Source organism: Vipera berus, assembly GCF_964194415.1.
Source record: "Vipera berus genome assembly, chromosome: 3".
NCBI lineage: Eukaryota > Metazoa > Chordata > Lepidosauria > Squamata > Viperidae > Vipera > Vipera berus.
The window spans coordinates 72,326,345-72,342,591 of NC_138204.1; the positions used below are offsets into that span (position 1 = coordinate 72,326,345).

The following is a 16,247-nucleotide window of genomic DNA, read 5'->3' on the forward strand; positions in this document are numbered from 1 at the left end:
GTCACTGAAGCAGTAGGCGTGAGCTTAAATGGACTCCAGAAGATGGTAGAGGACAGGAAGGCCTGGAGGAACATTGTCCATAGGGTCGCGATGGGTCGGACACGACTTCGCAACTAACAACATGGCAGTGGCATAAATAAGTTGACTTTAGAAGTTATTTTGTGCGTCGTTGATTGTATGGTAAAGTTCTTCCTATTGATTATGGAGAACGGCGTTTCTTCACCCTCAGGAACTTTAAAATGTGTGGACTTCAACTCCCAGGGATAAACACTGCTGTAAAGGTAAAGGTAAAGGTTCCCCCGCACATGCGTGCTAGTCGTTTCCAACTCTAGGGGCCGGTGCTCATCTCCGTTTCAAAGCCGAAGAGCCAGCGCTTGTCTGAAGACATCTCCGTGGTCATGTGGCCGGCATGACTAGACGCCAAAGGCGCACGGAACGCTGTTACCTTCCCACCGTAGCGGTCCCTATTTTTCTACTTGCATTTTTACGTGCTTTCGAACTGCTAGGTTGGCAGAAGCTGGGACGAGTAACAGGCGCTCACTCACTGCTGTAGACCACAGTAAATTGTCGGGTAGTCCTTAAATATTGATCACGAAGTAGCAGCACAATATGGAGCAACAACATGGTTGAAAATTAAGGAAGGAGCGTGCCATTACTATTTAATGTTTATGCATCATGAGAAATGAGAAACACCGGACTAGAATTAGACACTGGGACTAAAACTGCTGGAAGAAAGCAATAGTTTCAAATAACCTGATGCACTTGGGACAGAGATAAAAGTGAGAAAAATCCTGTTGAAGGAGAAGAGTGCAAGAGACATCTGCTTAATACTGAAAGAAAAAGTCTCATTGGACATAGCTAACGGAGAAGACTGCAAATAGATGGTGATGAATTTGAAGTAGTAAAAATTATCTTTTTAGAGTCAGTCATGAAGGGGGAGAAGAGTAGAGAAATGTTTACTACTTGGGGGAGAAGGACAAACCATTAAACTGGTGAGATATTATACTGGTAACAAAGATACATATTATTAATGCTATGGTTTCTCCACTTTTAATGTCCCAGTAGAAGTCATTCCCCCTGAGATAAGATTGGCCCCGTTCCTACTTGCCTTTCGAAAAGGTCTCGAGATACAGTTTTCCCATCAACTTTGGGTACCATGGTGAGTCGAACAAGTGATTAAGGGATGTCTGTCTTTCCCACAATCTTGAGTTTTATCTTTTTTGTTTTTCTGTTTTCACTTAGTGTTTTATTGTTTTTGTATACTGTACACTGCCCAGAATCACATTTGTGAGATGGGCAGCTGCATATTTGTTAAACCAACAAATGCAATAACAGCACATGTCTGTGAGAGCTGGACTAGCAAAAGGGCTGAACAAAGATCCATTTGAACTGTGGTGCTAAGAAAATTGGTAAAAATATTCATGACTGCCTAAGGATGTGCAAGAAGACCGCTGCCAGTTGATTTCACAAGCATAAATCTACAAGAATTGGAAGCAGTTAATGAAATGATGTTTGCTGCATTATGAAGACTCATAAGCACTTGAGGGACAGAACAATGTTGGGAAGCAGTAGGGCAGGTGTAAGCAGAAACAAATGTGTAGTGTTGGGGGAGAAAATTGAAGTTAAAAGCTTGCTTAGAAATACAGTTTTTACAATCTTTCCTGCATTGGACAAGGAAATGGGCAAGTGTTTTGGTTCACTCTCAGATTACTTGGGGAGGAAAAGCTACAAAAGATAAACCAGCCTGGTTCTTATTTTTCTTTGTTTTTTGCTTTTGCAAATGAGCAATTCTCAGATCAACAGCTGAACCAAAACACAATAATCCTTTCAAATACTGTGATTCAGTTTTCTGAACAATAGGGACAAGCACATTCAGACATGCCTAAATTGGGAGAAACTAGGATGTGAAAGAGCATACTGAACTGCATAATATTGTAGAAAAATACAAATATGAAAAAAATGCAAAAGCAAACTAGAGAAAACTACACGAACACTTTTCATGTTGAGTGTATATGCTAACAAACTAACAAATGGGATAAAACAAGCTTAAGATATAAAAACAAAGAAAACTAATATTGACAAAATTACCCATCTCTAAAATAATTAAGCCCTTCTTAGGCATTGTTGCAGCAGATGGCAGCTCTTAATTGGCCACAACTGATCTCCAAAATGTTAAGCAAGTTTAGACCTGGTTAGTACAAAAAGATAAAAATCTCTAGAAAATGTCAGAGATTTTGTATGCTACACTGGGAAATGGAAAGAAAAAAAACCATCCTGGATAATGACAGTAGCAAATCAGTTCTGTATTGCTACCCAGGAATCTACACAAAGAAGTTTATTTATTTATTTATTTATTTTATTGAATTTGTATACCGCCCTATTCCTGTAGGACTCAGGGCGGTTTACAGGGTAGTTAAAATCATGAAATACAAAAAATTAAAATCAATTAAAACAATTAAATTAAATTCAAGCCCCAAAAGTAAATCTAAAACCCAATTAAATTAAAAACCCCACAGTCTGGGCCAAACAGCTCAAAGAGCCAAGTTTTCAGGTCCCGGCGAAATGAGAGAAGGTCGAGGGCAGTCCTAAGTTCCGTGGGTAGTTGGTTCCATAGGGCAGGCGCACCCACAGAGAACGCCCTTCCCCTGGGAATAACCCGCTGGCATTCATTAACCGGCGGTACCCTGAGAAGGCCCTCCCTGTGGGAGCGCACAGGACGATGGGAAGATGATGCTGGCAGCAGGTGTTCCCTTAGATAGTCCGGACCCAAGCCATTTAGGGCTTTATAGGTCATTACCAGCACCTTGAATCTCACCCGGAGGGCAACCGGAAGCCAATGCAGCTCGTGGAGAAGAGGTGTTACATGGGAGTATCAGGAAGCTCCCATCACAACTCACGCAGCTGAATTCTGCACCAGTTGAAGCCTCCGAGTGGTCCTCAAGGGCAGCCCCATGTAGAGGGCATTGCAGTAGTCTAACTGGGAGGTCACGAGCGCATGAGTGACTGTGCGTAGGGCATCTCGGTCCAGATAGGGCCGCAACTGGCGCACCAGGTGAATCTGGGCAAAAGCCCCCCCTGGTCATGGCTCCTATATGATCTTCAAAACTGAGCCGTGAATCCAGGAGGACGCCCAAGTTGCGAGCCCTATCAACGGGGGGTAACACCTCATCCCTTATTGTTAATGATGGAAAAAGCTGGTCAGTCCGAGATGCCGGTATGAACAGCCACTCAGTCTTGTCAGGATTGAGACAAAGCCTGTTTCTCCCCATCCAAACCTGGACCGCCTCCAGGCAGGGGACATCACGGCGAGGGCATCACTGGGTTGGTTCGGGGTGGAAAGAAAAAGTTGGGTATCATCAGCGTACTGGTGATACTCCACCCCGAAACCACGAATGAGCTCACCCAGCGGCGAGGACTTTCTTACTAATGAGAAATATATTCATATGAGAAGAGCTATAGGCTGGTTCTAAAGTAGTACACTAGCTGTCAGGTCTTTTTCCCTATTTTTAAACTGCAATACATCATCTTGGAAAGGGCCACTGGTTTGACATTGGGGAGAATAGAATAGAACAGAACAGAAGCTTGGAAGGGACCTTGTAGGTCTTCTAGTTTAGCCCCTTCCTCAAGCAGGAGAACCTATCATTTCAGACAAGTGACTGTCCAGTCTCTTCTTAATCTGAACCCATTGTTAAAAAAAAAGTTTGAAAAAAAGTATCTTCAATCACCAAAGATATAGTTGATCAACAACAATGAACTTCATCTTGTGTAGTTAGAAGGCAGGATTTAATTTTTTTTCTTGCCATGGAGAAAACCTGTACAAATGTCTGGTTGATTAAAGTTACTTTTTCATATGTTTATTTATATGCAGTGTTATTGCTTCTTTTTACAGCCATTTGAAGAGCTATTATTTATCACCCACAGTTTTCCAGAATTTTGATTATTTATTAAAGTCATACACTAACCAGATATTGCTACATCTCTCTCTCTCTCTCTCTCTCTCTCTCTCTCTCTCTCTCTCTCTCTCTCTCTCTCTCTCTCTCTCTCTCTCTCTCTCTCTCTCTCTCTCTCTCTCTCTCTCTCTCTCTCTCTCTCTCTCTCTCTCTCTCTCTCTCTCTCTCCCTCTCCCTCTCCCTCTCCCTCTCCCTCCCTCCCTCCCTCCCTCCCTCCCTCCTACAGTAATACCAGGTGTTCTGCCCAGATTATGATTAACTCAGCTCCTGACTGGTGGATTTTTCTATTTTTGTTGTCACCTACTCATGTTAAGAAAACAAATGGCAAGTGCTTTTTCTTCTGTGGGCATGCCTTTGGAGAATTAGTTTAAAAAAAGTTTTAAAGTTCTCTCTGTCATTTAAAACTAGAGGGTAAAACTTGGCAAAACTTTTGCCAGTTTCACCCAGTGTAAAAAACCAGCAAGATCAAAGCTAACAGCTACCATTTCATTTCACCCACTTAAAAGAGGAAGACAGAAAGAAATGGCTTCACTACTTCACCTGTAGAAAGAAGAAATGTGCATATAAAAATCCTATCAGGTGATGGGACAGCCCAGATGTTGAAGGTGGAGATTAAGGACAGAAAAGGGGTCTCACAAGAGCATGCTCCAGGATCAAAGCATTTGGACAGAGAACCAGAGAACCCAGCTGTGGATGTCATCTTCCATTTCTGATGATATCTTCCATTCCTGCCTTCTCAAAATGGTAGCTGGCCCACCCTTGTGCCAGGACAAGCAGAAAGTGTGAATCGGCCTGAATTTGTCTTTAAAAGCTGTTATATTAATAATCTCAATCCTTTTAAAAATTATTTGTATTATTATCTGTGATAAGCAGGGACTAGAGTCTTGGGATCTACTGATGATCAGAAAGGAGCAGATAATGCGAAAAGCAATAATGATGCTCAGAAGTATTCTAAAATTTATAGTCACTGAAGCATTTTTTCTTCTTTGAGAAGAAATATGCTATAGACATACATATAATTAAACATGTTTAAAAAAACATATATTTCTCACTATGGTGTTTACACCAAAATTATTTATGTGCTTGCTTCACAATGCTTTATACACATAACTGAAGAAGAAACGCAAGATCTTATATCATCAAACTCCATGCTAATATAATGGATGTCTCTGGAGATTCTAAGATACTAATATTGCTCTTTTGGTGAAGGCTTAGTAATTAGGCTGTGTGAATCACTGAAGTGGTATTTTTCTTCAATCAAATGTCTCACTGTGCTGTTGTGCAAATTGATGCCCAATTATTATCAAAGGCTCTCTACAGCCAAGGTATATCGAAAAAGCTGCTTGGAGATATTTGCGAGTGTTCTGTGTATGCATGCAAAGAAGACTTACGTTGGCATATTTCATAAAATAAAACACTTTCTCAAACCCTATCTCAAATCAAATCTGAACCCAATAAAGGCCATTCTAGGTAACGTAATACTGCATTGCACAAGTCTGAAGCACCATTGAATTATGTGAGAAAACAGAATACATGTGCAAAGAATGGGCTGAGATTAAACAAACAATGCCTCTATTGCATTTTTTATATGATCCTCTCTTTCAGTTCTGGCTTATTAGTAATTCCTGTACATTCTTGGTGATACAGTAGGTGGCACTTTAGCCACACACGGTCACTATCTCATATTGATGGAATGCTACTGTGGAGGCTTATCTTTTATAAAAGGCATAAAAATAAATATTTTAAAATATAATTGCCAGTTCTATCTGGCAAAATATAAAATGTATTATCTCTAGGCATGAGTCATACTGGGGTTTGAAATGCAAAGTTAGCCAATAATGCTGAATTCTGGAGTACAGGTATGATAAAATATATCAGACTACTTTGTGTATTTGCCTGTTGATAACATATACCATTGATTTGACTCCTGCAAGGCAAGCAGGCAAGAGATTTAAAAAGTATCCACAGAATATAATGGTCAAAAGATGAAAACACCAAGTGCCTCTGTGGAATAATTACATTTTTACTGTGAATTCATATTTGCGTTTACAATAAAGTAGAACATTTGCATTCAGAGTGAAACTAACCCCCCCCCCCACACCCTACGTTTCCATTTATAAAAGGGCTTAAAGCGGTTTGTCAGCATTTCTTGTTAAGTGTAAACAGTTTGTACACATTTGTTAGGGTTGGAGCGTGAAGCATGTGTGAGTCGAGCACTGTATTTTAGGCAGAATTCAATTCCATTAATTCCTTTTTATATTGTGCTAAGCACATTGCTCCTCTAAATGAGATCCAGACTTGTTCATGCTTAGAATAAACCAATTAAATCAATGAAACGTGTTAGATATGGCTAAATTAAGTCTCATTGATTTCAGTGTGTTGACTTTAAGTATGACTAAGAGAAATCCTATAAAGTCGGTTTTGAAATTTCTGCAACTTCCCCCCCCCCAGTCCAATTTCAAAGCTCTTTGAAATCAAGTGACTCATACTTCTAGTTAAAGCAACCTAACCTAAGCCTTCTCATATGGAGGGAGATAGGCAGATCAAGGAAAATAAATCAGAAAGAAATATTGATTTCCTTACTTTACTTAACATTGCAATGAATGTTAATGCTTCGGGGAACACTCAAGAGTAATGGAATTCAGTGTGATTCAGTGATATGAAAGTGTGTATGAATCTTGGCATACAGTAAGAGTGGGAATTTACTACTTCTTGATGTTGTTGAACTACAAATCCCAAATTCTTAATTGGTGATTGGTGTTTGTACAGGTTATATTTTAAAAACAATTGGTGGGCTACATCATAAACAAAAGGGGGTGTATCCAGACCATTCTACTTATATCTATGTTTGTAAGCCGTCCAGAGTTGCTTTGAAGCAAGATGGGCAACAAATAACTTCAGTCCAATCAATCAGTCAATCAACCAACAATTAACAGGATTTAGGTTAGTGGTGGTGTCTAATTTAGCTTCCGCTGAATGATGGGATTTACTCTTTGGAATAGATCCCTCTAGAAGATGCAGCTTGTAATTTTAAATACATTTAGCCAACAAAAAGAGTGTTTATTATAATTAAATTATTTAAAATTAATCTGTGGGTAAATGACCCCATTTATGAAATGACCACCATTATGGAAAAAAAAGCTTGATGTAACATGTGAACCTTATTACTCAAGCATCAGTTGCCAGGATATAAACTTTTTGGCTTGTCCTGAAAGTAAGATACTAACCATAAATGAATAAAATACAAGTTACAGAGAATAAACATAACTTCAAGATGAAGATGCCTAGAAAAACAATTTTTAACAAATATTGAAATATTATACTATACAATATAAACCCCAATATAGAGAAGACCTTTCTCACTTCATAATACATGCCTACAGGGAGGTACTAGATCAGACATGTCAAACACAAGGTCCGGGGGCTGGATCTGGCCCACGAAGTGGTTTCATGTGGCCCGCGAAGCCATCCTGGAAACAGTGAGGGAACAGCCCCCACTGCCTTGGCCCTGGCCCAGAGACCCTCCTTCTGCCAGAGACCCTCAGATCTGTCCCACTCCTGCCCAGGCCCCCATAGGCACCCTTGATGCAAACGATGTAGAGCTTTTTTTAAAAAAATCCCATTTGTATCCCGCCCTTCTCCGAAGACTTAGGGCGGCTTACAATCTAAGCACAAATCAATGTGCTTAGCAATAGCCTTCATTCTATGTATATGCCTGCTTATTAGGGCTTTCGCCCCCCCCCACCCAAGGGGCATTATTACAAAGTCAGCTTATTGCTCCCAACAATCTGGGTCCTCATTTTACCTACCTCGGAAGGATGGAAGGCTGAGTCAACCTTGAGCCTGGTGGGATGCGAACCTGCACTAATTGCAGGCAGCTGGTGTTACTTAAGGAGGCATTAGCCCACTGCTCCACCAAGGCTCTTGGTGGGCGTGGCTAGAGCTGGCCATGCCCACCCAGTAGGCCATATGCACTCTAGCCACGCCCACCCAGTAGGCCACGCCCACCCTGGCCATACCCACCCAGCCCCTTGAGGGCAACCGCAATGCTGATGCCGCCCTCAATGAAATTGAGTTTGACACCCCTGTACTAGATCAAGGTTCTCCAAAGGGTTCAATTCAATCCAAGGGTCATTGGGACTCTCTATTAGTACTATTAAGGTTGTATTCATTACTGTAAATTATTTTCACATAATAAATGTTTAGGGCTTAATAATCTGAAGCTTCAAGTAGAGGTTCATGAGGACTGCTAATTCTGGATAAATGGATGAGAGGAGGTCTTCAGGGATCTCTGCTCCCCAAGACGGAAGGCTTTTGAAAACCAAAACTATGATAAAAATATACCCTGGATATATACTTGGTTCCATTGAAGATAAATTTTCCAACCTGAGCTAGCAGTCTTGTCATCACACTGACAAAAGTGTATCCTTGGTAAAAAAGAACATATAAATTATTGCAGCACAATTAATACATAAGAGGACATGAATATCTGAAGGTAGGCCACTAAGTGTTGTAGTTAACCTGCCATATAATAATAAAGCTAAACTTAACAGTAACTAAATTTGTTGTTGGCTGCATACTCTGAGATACAATTACTACAGTCTGTCCCTGGGAATGGTCAGCTTTTCTAAAAGATGTATTCTGTAATTTCTAAAAGTATATCAGTATACAGCCCCTTTCTCACAATGCCATCCTTGCAAGGTAGTCCAGACAAGAAGCATGCCCAGAAGTACTAGCTCTAGCTATATTATAAGGTTACAGTAACAGAATTTTGTAAGCCTGAAAGTAAATTTCTTCCTGGTTGCCTTTACAGCCCAAGAAACTGGGAAGTAGCCAGGCTGACCTTTGCTGTTTTCTCTGCCCTATGTATTCTTGGAGCAGGTGCAAAAGGCAGTTCCTCTTCCTCATCAGTGATTGGCTGCAGCTGCATGCTTTCCCCACCTAAAGCCTCAGGGCCGTCCTGCTGCAGCTGTGCTTCAGCCAAATCCCTCTCAGCCTGCTGCTTGTCCAGGTTCTCTCCCATCAACCACTCCCCATCACTTGGATTCACAGCCCCCGCTCGGAGCCATTGAACAACTCCCCTTCTGACATGCCTGTGACTGGTTCCCCCTCATCTGAATTGACATCCTGAGAGGCATCTGGGGTAGAATTTGGGCGAGTAATCACACTTATCATGACATATTGATACTAAGCATATTGCTCATATTGCTTGTTATGTACTGGGCTTTTGGTACCATACCACGTGTGTTGCTGGAGAGCTAACGGTTCTCCAGCAACCCAGACAGGCCGTCTCCGGGCCTGCAATTGGTCAGCCTCAGGCGGCAAGTGCGGGTTCAATCTTATTGGTTGCTACCATAGGGCTTGGCTGTATATTGGGGCTGGGAGCGGCCCAAGCCCCAGTACAGTTCCAGCTTGAATAAAGAATGAGTTCCTCTGTACTCAGCTGTGTGTCTTCATTCCTGCTCACCAGAGCCCACGATTTAACAGTGGCGACGAGGGTGGGATCCTGCTTCACCGCCTAAAGGGCTGAAGTTCACGCGAGGTCGGCATTACTCGCTGGAGGGAAGAGGCATCTTCCCCCCCCCTCTAGGCCAGCTAGTAAAGCTACACTAGTGGCCACATGCTCAGTGGACGCATTCCCTGAGCCCAAGAAGCAGGATCCAAGAACGCAGGAATCGAGGAAAGATGCCGAAAGTCAGCAAACTCAGAGAGTTTGATGTAAAGCATCCAGAAAAATGGCCGTCTTACCTCTTGCAAGTGGAGAACTATCTACGAGCAAACCAGATTGCAGAGGAAGGCCTAAAAGCTGCCACGTTGCTGTGCGTGTGTGGGCCAACAACTTTCGACCTAGCGGAAAATCTTGTTCTGAACCAGCCCTCTTCTCGCAACCCCTAATTAAAAGAAGAGTCTGGAAAGCGTCCAAGGCTAAAAGGCTTCTGCCAAGATTTAATTACGCAGTTAACAAAAACACAAGAGCTTGTCTTCTCAAGCGGAAAAGTTGCTTTCAGCAACCAGCCCCTCCCCAAACACTTCTTTTATAGAGAGCTCAGGGCGTGGTCTCCCTGTGCCTCCTCCCGAGGAGTCCCATAGTCTTTCTTTGTTTGTCCCTGCTCGTCTGCCTCCTGCGTCGGGCGTCCTTGAACAGGGCCAGCTGTGGGTCATCATCCTCCGCACTCTCGGGCTCACACAGCTGAGAAGAGGTCCCCGGCTGAGGACTCTGCAAAGCCTCCAAATCATCATCAGCCGGTTCGTTTCCCTCCTCCCCCACATCTGAGTCCTCCGATACATCGGACCCGGCTGTCGGACCCACAGGCTGGCCCTGAGTCACAACACTATCCCGCACCGCAGGGCCCTTCCCTCGGGTCTGCCGATCCGGATGCGGTCGGGATGGGAACTGTTCGTGAAAAGCAGTCACCAACGCAGGGGCATGAACGGCGGTCGCGTCTTCCCATGTGAAGTCCTCCGGCCCGTACCCTTTCCACTCGATCAGGTACTGGAAGCGACCTTTCAGCCAGCGGGAATCCCTGATGCTGGCGACCTCGTACTCGGGGGTGCTGCCTCCATCACGAGTTCCTGATGGGGGAGGTTCCGCTTGGCGAAGTGGACAGGCCGGTTGTTCGGGGACCAACAAGGACCGATGGAAGACGGGGTGCACGCGCAGGGAACGTGGCAGAGTTAAACGATAGGCGACCGGGTTGATGACGGCCTCGACTGGGAACGGTCCAAGGTATCGGTGGTCCAGCTTCCTCGCCGGCCGAGTGGATGGTAGGTTCCTGGTGGACAGCCAGACCCGATCCCCCACCGATAGCGGAGGCGTATCCCTTCTCGACCGATCGGCGAACCTCTTGTAGTCGGCCTTGGCCTTCTCCAGCTGCCGTCGCACCAACCGATGGATCGCCTGTAACTCCGCCATGAATTCGTTCGCTGCCGGCTCCGGTGAGTCCACGGGAGAAAGAGGGAAGAACCTGGGGTGATAACCCACGTTGGCCAAGAACGGTGTCATCTGCGTGGAGGTGTGTTGCGAGTTATTAAAGGCAAACTCGGCTATGGCCAAATAGTCCACCCAGTTGTCCTGCTGCAGGTTAACATAGCAGCGCAGATACTGCTCTAAGATGCCGATGACCTTCTCGGTACCCCCGTCGGTCTGAGGATGATGCGCGGACGAGAGGCAAACCTTAATGTCCAACGCCCGCATCAACTCCTGCCAGAAGCGGGCTGTAAACTGGGCCCCCCTATCGGAGACGACCCTATCGGGAAGGCCGTGCAGCCGGAACACCTGTTGGATGAACATGCGACTAGTGGCGCGAGCTGACGGTAAGCCGCGACAGGGGATGAAGTGCGCCATCTTGGTCAACATGTCCACCACCACAAACACTGTCGTGAAGCCGGAGGATGGGGGTAGATCCGTCAGAAAGTCCATGGACACAGCCCCCCAGGGTCTCTTGGGCGTTGGCAAAGGCTGCAGTAAACCAGGCGGGGCCCCTGTCGCTGACTTGGCCTGCCTGCATGGGACGCAGGAGGTGACATAAGACTGGACATCGTGTCGGACTCGGGGCCACCAGAAAGTACGGGAGACCAGGTTCAGAGTCTTGAACAGGCCAAAATGCCCCGCAGCCGGGTTATCATGACATTGGCTGAGGACGAGTCCCCTGAGTGGCCCTCCTGGAACATAGAGCCGGTCACGATAATACAGGAGTCCATCCGTGACCGACCAAGGCGAATCTGGCCCCACCTCTTCCTTCCGCTGAGCCACCCACGCCTCCTGCTGCTGCGCCTCCCGGATCCGAGCCCGTATATCCACCGGCTCCCGTACCGCAGCAAAAGACTCGACGGGGATCACTGTCCTGGGCGGAAGCTTGTCTTCCACTCGGGTGTACTCGGGCTTCCTGGACAGAGCATCCGCTCTCTGGTTGTGCCCGCTTGGTATGTACTGCACCCGAAAGTCAAACCTCGCAAAGAAGAGGGACCACCGGATCTGGCGTTGGTTCAAATTCCGAGCGGTCTGCAGGCTTTCCAGATTCTTGTGGTCCGTCCGGACCTCGATTTGATGCCGCGCCCCCTCCAGATGATGCCTCCAAGCCTCGAACGCCGCCTTGATGGCCAGCAGCTCCTTCTCCCAGATGGTATAGTTGCGCTCCGAGGGATTCAATTTCCGAGAGTGATACGCGCAAGGGAAAAGGGTACCGTTGGGCGTCGCTGCCTGGAGTAACACGGCCCCAATGGCAATGTCGGAGGCGTCCGCCTCCACGACAAACGGCCGTTGCGGGTCAGGATGCTTCAAGATGGGCTCCTTCATGAAGGCGTCCTTCAAAGCTTGGAACGCCTGTTGTTTGGGGGCGTTCCACTGGAACCGAGTCTTCTTCTGCAGGAGCCGGGTGAGGGGGGCTGTCAAGGCAGCAAAGCCAGGGATGAATGTCCGATAGTAGTTGGCAAATCCAAGAAGTCGCTGAACATCCTTCACGCGACGCGGGAGTTGCCAACTCTGCAACGACTCAACTTTACTTGGATCCATGGCGATGCCCTCAGGAGAAATGCGGTGGCCCAAGAAATCAATGGTCACCTGGTAGAACTGGCACTTCTCCAACTTGGCAAACAGCCGATGTTTCCGGAGGCGCTGCAGGACCTGACGGAGATGCTGATGATGCGCTTCACGCGACGGGGAGTAAATCAGGATGTCGTCCAGGTAAATCACAACAAACTGGTCCAACAGATCCCGAAAGATGTCATTCATAAAATGCTGAAACACAGCGGGGGCGTTGGTCAGGCCAAACGGCATCACCGTGTACTCGAAATGTCCATAGCGAGTACCAAACGCTGTCTTCCACTCATCACCCGGCCGAACCCTGACGAGGTTGTAAGCTCCACGCAGGTCCAGTTTCGTGAAGATCTTAGCCTCCCGGAGTCGGTCCAAGAGCTCGGGGATGAGGGGCAGCGGGTAGCGGTTACGCACCGTGATAGCGTTGAGTTTCCGGTAGTCACAGCAAAGCCGTAACTCGCCCGACTTCTTTTTGACGAAGAGCACGGGCGCAGACACTGGCGAGGACGAGGGCCGGATGAATCCACGAGCCAAGTTCTTTGTCAGGAAGTCCCGCAATGCGGCCAACTCGGGCTCCGACATGGAGTACAAACGCCCCACTGGGAGAGGCGCATCAGGGACTAGGTCAATGGAGCAGTCGTAGGGCCTGTGTGGGGGTAATTGGTCCGCCTCTGACTCGCTGAACACGTCAGCAAAGTCGGACAGTACGGGAGGCAAGGAAACCCCTGAGGAACCCTCCACCTGGCCGGCACAGATATGGTGGGTGTGGTCCACGCACTGCAAACTTGGGAAGGTGACCAAGTTCTGAGACCAATAGATCTGTGGATCATGCGCCCGGAGCCACGCCAGTCCCAAGACCACGGGGAAGTGCAGATCCGAAGTGACGTAAAACTGAATGGCCTCCACATGGGTACTGATGGCCATACACACGGGTTGCGTGGCGGCCGTGATAGGCCCGGACAGGAGCACTCGACCATTGATGGTCTCCACAAGCATGGGCGGATCCACCGGACACTGGGGAACAGCCCATTTGGCCACAAAGGCCGAATCCATAAAGTTAGTGGTAGCCCCAGAGTCAATTAAGGCATGGACCGGAATCCCCTCTGGCTTGCCAGGAAGGATCAGTCGTGCCTCCAAAATCAAATGCCGTGGAGGTTCACAGGCACCGTCGGAACGGCGTCGCTCGGCGTGATCGTTGTGGGTCGCCCGATCTTTCACACCGTCTAGATCGGGCTCGGGCCGTTTCCCGATAGCAAAGCAGGGGACTTTCTCGGGGCAGGCTTGGTCACTGACGCCCGCTGACGCTTCTTTGGGCAAGAAGCAGCCAAATGTCCAGGGTCCCCACAGTAAAAACACAACCCCTCCGATCGTCGTCTGTCCATTTCTGACACCGATAGACGGGACCTGGCGGCACCCAGCTCCATTGGCTCCTCCCTCTGGACTGGGGGCTCACGCACAACAGGGGCGGCAGGGGTCTGTGGGGTGGCACGGCGACTCTTACGCTGCTGCAGCCGGGCATCGATCCGCAGACAAAGATGGATCAGCCCATTCAGATCTGAGGGAATGTCCACGCGGGCCAGCTCATCCAACATCTCCTCTGACAAGCCATCCTGAAAGGCATCCACGAGCGCAGCCTCATTCCAGGCGGAATCCTGGCTAAGCAGCCGGAAATCGCTGATATAGGCCTGTAGGGGGCGCTGACCCTGCCTCAAAGCTTTCAGACGTCGGGTGGCGGTCTGCGCCTTAATCGGGTCCTCGTACATGAGGCGCATATGGTCACAAAACCCCCCAAAGTTATCCAACAAAGGGCTAGGCTGTGCCAACAGAGGCGTGCCCCAACGAGCTGCATCTCCCGACAGAAGGCTCAACACGAATCCCACCTTATCTCGGTCAGTGGGGAAATCAGCTGCTCTCACGCTGATATAAAGCTGGCATTGTCCCAGGAAGGCAGGAAACAGTTCTGGTTTACCAGCAAATTTATCCGGCATAGCTAACTGACATTTCCTCCTGGGTGGGGGGGCAGCATGTACCTGAGCCTGCAGTTGTGCCACCTGAGTGGCCAGCAAGGTGAGTTGCTGGTTGAGCTGGGCATTCTCGGCAAGAAGCTGCTCCATCGTAGTATTAAGGGGTGGGTGGCTGAAAGCAAACTGTTCTGAACCAGCCCTCTTCTCGCAACCCCTAATTAAAAGAAGAGTCTGGAAAGCGTCCAAGGCTAAAAGGCTTCTGCCAAGATTTAATTACGCAGTTAACAAAAACACAAGAGCTTGTCTTCTCAAGCGGAAAAGTTGCTTTCAGCAACCAGCCCCTCCCCAAACACTTCTTTTATAGAGAGCTCAGGGCGTGGTCTCCCTGTGCCTCCTCCCGAGGAGTCCCATAGTCTTTCTTTGTTTGTCCCTGCTCATCTGCCTCCTGCGTCGGGCGTCCTTGAACAGGGCCAGCTGTGGGTCATCATCCTCCGCACTCTCGGGCTCACACAGCTGAGAAGAGGTCCCCGGCTGAGGACTCTGCAAAGCCTCCAAATCATCATCAGCCGGTTCGTTTCCCTCCTCCCCCACATCTGAGTCCTCCGATACATCGGACCCGGCTGTCGGACCCACAGGCTGGCCCTGAGTCACAACACTATCCCGCACCGCAGGGCCCTTCCCTCGGGTCTGCCGATCCGGATGCGGTCGGGATGGGAACTGTTCGTGAAAAGCAGTCACCAACGCAGGGGCATGAACGGCGGTCGCGTCTTCCCATGTGAAGTCCTCCGGCCCGTACCCTTTCCACTCGATCAGGTACTGGAAGCGACCTTTCAGCCAGCGGGAATCCCTGATGCTGGCGACCTCGTACTCGGGGGTGCTGCCTCCATCACGAGTTCCTGATGGGGGAGGTTCCGCTTGGCGAAGTGGACAGGCCGGTTGTTCGGGGACCAACAAGGACCGATGGAAGACGGGGTGCACGCGCAGGGAACGTGGCAGAGTTAAACGATAGGCGACCGGGTTGATGACGGCCTCGACTGGGAACGGTCCAAGGTATCGGTGGTCCAGCTTCCTCGCCGGCCGAGTGGATGGTAGGTTCCTGGTGGACAGCCAGACCCGATCCCCCACCGATAGCGGAGGCGTATCCCTTCTCGACCGATCGGCAAACCTCTTGTAGTCGGCCTTGGCCTTCTCCAGCTGCCGTCGCACCAACCGATGGATCGCCTGTAACTCCGCCATGAATTCGTTCGCTGCCGGCTCCGGTGAGTCCACGGGAGAAAGAGGGAAGAACCTGGGGTGATAACCCACGTTGGCCAAGAACGGTGTCATCTGCGTGGAGGTGTGTTGCGAGTTATTAAAGGCAAACTCGGCTATGGCCAAATAGTCCACCCAGTTGTCCTGCTGCAGGTTAACATAGCAGCGCAGATACTGCTCTAAGATGCCGATGACCTTCTCGGTACCCCCGTCGGTCTGAGGATGATGCGCGGACGAGAGGCAAACCTTAATGTCCAACGCCCGCATCAACTCCTGCCAGAAGCGGGCTGTAAACTGGGCCCCCCTATCGGAGACGACCCTATCGGGAAGGCCGTGCAGCCGGAACACCTGTTGGATGAACATGCGACTAGTGGCGCGAGCTGACGGTAAGCCGCGACAGGGGATGAAGTGCGCCATCTTGGTCAACATGTCCACCACCACAAACACTGTCGTGAAGCCGGAGGATGGGGGTAGATCCGTCAGAAAGTCCATGGACACAGCCCCCCAGGGTCTCTTGGGCGTTGGCAAAGGCTGCAGTAAACCAGG

The 16,247-nt window shown here is 48.2% G+C and overlaps 1 long non-coding RNA gene across 1 annotated transcript; it reads left to right on the forward strand.

Moving 5' to 3' along the window:
* Nucleotides 1–216: 216 nt before the first annotated feature.
* On the forward strand, nucleotides 217–4,983 carry LOC308667026. Its single transcript, XR_014026215.1, has 3 exons — nucleotides 217–281; nucleotides 1,066–1,159; nucleotides 4,177–4,983. It is a non-coding gene; the product is annotated as an uncharacterized lncRNA (long non-coding RNA).
* The last annotated feature ends 11,264 nt before the right edge of the window (nucleotides 4,984–16,247 follow it).